The sequence below is a fragment of the Primulina huaijiensis genome, chromosome 1 (assembly GCF_012295235.1).
Source record: "Primulina huaijiensis isolate GDHJ02 chromosome 1, ASM1229523v2, whole genome shotgun sequence".
Classification (NCBI taxonomy): domain Eukaryota; kingdom Viridiplantae; phylum Streptophyta; class Magnoliopsida; order Lamiales; family Gesneriaceae; genus Primulina; species Primulina huaijiensis.
In genome coordinates, this window is record NC_133306.1 from 25,188,964 (window position 1) to 25,194,290 (window position 5,327).

Consider the following 5,327-nt stretch of genomic DNA (forward strand, 5'->3'; position numbering starts at 1 on the left):
ATTTTATATATTATTATTATTATTATTATTATTATTATTATTATTATTATTATTATTATTATTATTGTGGATTTGGTACGAAATTGACTTTCTTTACCTAAAATGGAATAAATAGGTATAGTTGGACTTGGGCAGATTCATGGACTTGGGCAGTTAATTAATACGTATGAGTTTAGTTGGATGGATACATATATTAATGAAGACAATTAAGTCATGATTAACAAGTTTAAATTAAATTAGTGTGGAGTTAGTAATAGTACGTGCTAAATTTATTTTACTATCTTATCAAGTGACCGTCCTCGATAATGAATTTAATTCGATTCAAAAATTTCATAGATTAAATTTAATGATATAATTCTATTATATATATAATAGCATTTATTAGATATGTACATGAAGTATAGAATAGTAAGAAAAATCAAAATAGGACAATATATAAATCGGGCATACTCTCGTGAATAGGTGTTTGAGTTAATGAAGTATGTAAGCAAGCATTTGACATGAATTTGATTTTTTTTACCAATATTTTTTAGGCGAGTGATACCCCCGGGATAGTCCGGGTCATGGGTTGTGCCCGAGTCAGGGGTATGGATTGTGCCCGGGTCACGGACGACCCGGGACACTGGATGGATAGCTCAAGTTGGGGAGAATCTACGAGAAGGGTCATCAGAAGTCGAGCAGCTAAATGCCCGGGACGTCTTATCACCGGGCTATTGAGTGCCCGAGCTCTCATGCAAGCTTCCGAGAGACTTTCTACCCAGGCCACCTCGATATGAGCACCACACTCAAGTACGCCAGTAGGGTAGGGTGTAGGCGGCCGTCCTATCTATGATACTAGGTGGTTGACAAAATCAGACAGGCGGGATGTGACTAGTATGATATTTGACATGTCAGGATATAGGGTACAATCAGCCGCCCTACTGTAATTAGTAGGTAGCACGAAGAACGAGGTCATCATTATTTCTCCTACTATAAATACCAGGTGCTCTCTTTGCATTTAGGATTTCATTCATTTTATTGTCTACACTCTTACACCAATATCACAACCATCACTTGGTTACATTGGTCTTTTGTTGGGTCATTCACTGACTTAAGCATCGGAGTGGTCACGTCGGACACCCCTCTGGCGCCCATTCACGGGTTCATCTCCTTGTCTGCAGGTCACAGGGAAAGCCGTATCTCACACTGCTCTTATTCCCTTCATTATCTTGATAGCAGATCCGGTGGAGCACCCGACCCGGGTCATCCATTTCACCCGGATCGCATCAGCGAGTATATCATACATGGTTTATTTCCTGTGATTTACATGACTAATATGTTTTTCAGACTATTGCATCTGTCCTTAAGTTTATCATGTGTACATCGAAAAATAATGGTTCACACCATCATCAAAATAGTTGCTTGTTAGGGGCTCTTTTTTTTTTTTTTTTTTATATGATACAACGTAAACATGATATTTTTAATTTTTTGTTTACATATAAAATGAACTTTTTTTAAATAATATATTTTAATTTGTATTGATATCTGTGAATTAACTTTAACCCAACAGATCTTAAAAGACAAACTTGTAATCGACGGGGTGACAAATTAGTGTTGTGACTGTGATTACTTGACAAAGCCAGTTCTTGTCTATCTTTTAATTAATTAAATCTGAGAACCAACGCTTATTCTTTATGTATTTATGTAAGAGTAGGTATATTGTAAGACGGCCTCACGAATTTTTATCTATAAAACGGGTCAATTCTATCGATATTCACAATAAAAAGTAATATTCTTAGCATAAAAAGTAATAATTTTTCATTGATGACCCAAATAAGATATCCGTCTCACAAAATACGACCCGTGAGACCGTCTCACACAAGTTTTTGTCTTTATGTAATGCTTTTCTTACAATAAATAATTTTTAATTTTATGACCTAGGTGAGAGAAATAGTTATATTTTGGGATCATCTCAAATATCTATTTCCGTAAGACACGTCAATTTAATATATAATCAAAGTGAAAATTATATTTTTAACATAAAAATCGATATTTTTTTTATAAATTGGATCGGATTGAATATATGTTTTACAAAATTAAAATGTGAGATCGTTTCACATGAGTTTTGTTTTAATTTATTATCCTTGTTTTATTTTAAACTACATAATGAATTCAAATTTTTGATATGATATCGTAATTCAATTGAATTTATAGGGTTGGATCATGCTATATAATGTTATATTCCATTTAATTTTATATTGTAATATTTGGATTCTTAATTTAAGGAACTAAATGAAATCGTAATTGGGAAAATTTTGTATCGTGTTAAGATAAACTCCTAAAGTTAATAGCCTTAGTGAAAATGAATTAACTAGATTTAGAAAATTATAATAAACTCGTTTTTATGTGTGAGCAAAAACTTGTGTGAGACGGTTTCACGGATCGTATTTTGTGAGACATATCTCTTATTTGAATCATCTGTGAAAAAGTATTACTTTTTATGCTAAGAGTATTATTTTTTATTGTAAATATCGATAGGGTTGATCCATCTGATAGATTAAGATCCGTAAGACGGTCTCACGTGTGTATGATCAACAAAATAAGTTGCGGAGAATATTTAAATATATATTGATCTAACTTATATTATTATTGTTTCATGAACTCCACCCAACCGTTCGATGTTGGGAACTACGGACAAAGATCAGATGAAATCAACGGCTTGAATGACTTGTGGAAGAATCAAAATGAATTTATTTTGATATAATTAAATATCAATATACATTCACTGGGAATAATAAAGAAACAGCGTTGAGCTGTAAAAAGATGGGTCGATGGTTGGGTGCACTTTCCTTTTTCATATTAATGTAATATTTTGAAATTTTAGATTAACTATAAATTATTACTTCTCTAACCATGTTCTTAAATTAGATTAATTGGTTAAAAAATACGTTTTATTGAAATATGATCGAATTGTATTTATTTATTTATTTTTCGAAAAAATAATGTGGCATAATTTAATCATGGTTTCCTTTTATTTTATATATATATTTATTTTATTTAAAGCTCAAGCCTATATATTTTATATATATATTTATTTTATTTAAAGCTCATTTTAATTTAATCAATTAAAATTCTGAAAAACTAAATTTTTTTTTTTGGACTGTTAGTGAAGAAATGCAAACATCTTTCTTGTGTCCCAAATTGAAATTTTTAATGATAAAGATTTCTATTTTAGGCTTTTGAATTATTGCTTGGCCCACACAAATATCATTATTATAAATTTTTTTTATTGAAAATATATGTATATACGTAAACCTTAAGATTAGGAATTCAACCCAAAAAATAAATGGGACATGGGACAACACGTAACACAGGCTAGTAGGACCCGAGACAACTTTTATATATACAAGTCATTTGTTGTTGAACGTTTCTATAGTTTTTTTTAATAATTAATTTAATTTATATTTAAATAATAATAATATTTTAATTCTAAAAAATATAAATAATAATACTATAATTTGAAATAATGAAAAAACAAAACAAAAAAATCAGACCAAAACACCATTTGTATATACACTATAATATTTGTTGCGATACACCAAAAATTTATAGCAACATATAAAATTAAATACTCTCGGTAATCAATGTTAAAATCTCGTAAAAGATTGAGGAAAAAATGCAGCACACCATACATGTAAACTTTTTCCCAAAATTAGGTATTTATCCAATCAAACTAACGTAATTATATATTAATTCCTTACTTTTGTACCCAAATAGGGAAGAAAATGTAACTATCCCTCGTACTTCTAACAAAAAAATATTTTTTAAAAAAATTTAAAGAATAAATTACGAGACATTGATGTAATAGAAAGTTTGAACATCTTTACTTAATTTTGAATTAATGAAGCTCGATATATAAGTACCATTAATGTTGAATTTTCAATTATTAGTAAGTTTTTTTTGTGATACGTTACGGATTTTTATCTATGAGACGAATCAATCATGCTCATATTTAAAATAATAAGTAATATTTTTTACATAAAAATTAATAATTTTCATGTGTAACTTAAATAAGAGATCTGTCTCATAAAATTAATTTGTAGGACAATATCATAAGAGTTTGTGTGTTCAAATCTATTTACTAATATTTTTCTCGTAAAACCAGAGCTCGAAGAAGTCGGCCTAATATATTGTAACTCGAGCATAAGAAAGAGTCACTAAATATTTCTATTATTATCCCATGATTTAAGATTTACCCACGAAGTGAAAAAATATAAGTTCGATAATGTATTTTTACCAATTTCGATAAATTCTTATTTTTTTCATAGAGGATAATATAAAAAGGTTAGTTATTATGAATAAATATATATGTGGACCACCGAAATCATATTATATATCGTCCGAATTCAAAAGAAAGATTCGACGGAAAGACATGAAATTTAGAATTACATAACTAATGGGAGATATGCCGCAAGAAGCCTGAGAATATTGACCAATTGATATGCACTGATCCTCCAAATTATTTTGTGAGCTCTCTATTAATAAAATTACATCAAGAAATTTTAGCATAAATGTGCAAACAATAAGCTAATTCGTCTCCATTCTTTCGACAATAACAAGCATTTTGAAATTACAACTATTTTCCTGGTTTTAAAAAATGACGTTCTGGTCATATTATTCTACGATCATATCGATTTATCACGTACACATTCATTCGTTCAAGAATGTTATTGAAAATTGTTGGCGTTAAAAGGGAAATCAATAAAGATTTGGTCGAGTTTTTAAGTGCAAATAAATTAGGGTAAAGTTTGAAAAGGCATATAATTTTGTTAGATTATAAGATGCCGAGATCTAGGGCATTGACGTTGTCCCGACACCTTTTCATCTTTTCTTGTCTTTCGAAAAGGAGTAGTTCTCCCTATTGATGTCACCATTTTTCTAATTGTTGAAAGAAAAAAATGGTCTCTCTAGATCCACATTTAACGTTGTAAGTGTAATATCACATCAAAAACATAGGAGGGGTTTGGATTATTTTGAAAAGTCGAGAATGGACTCATCATAAATTTAGGTTAACCGTTTTCATAAAACAAAAACGAAAAGAAATTAATCCCTTATTGAATATAATATTGTGTATAGTTTGCTCGTACCGTCAAAAGTATGTGTATTATATTTATATAAACTCGTGTTTGAGTTTGATTTAAATTAGAGTTCCAAATTTTGTGATCGATCGACCCAAGTTTGAGAAAATGGTGAGTGTTTTGAGACCATAACATGGGTAGGCCATTAGGCATGGGCATGCCTCGGACCAAATCATGCCTAATTACTAAGCCCTTTCCCCTCTTTTGCAT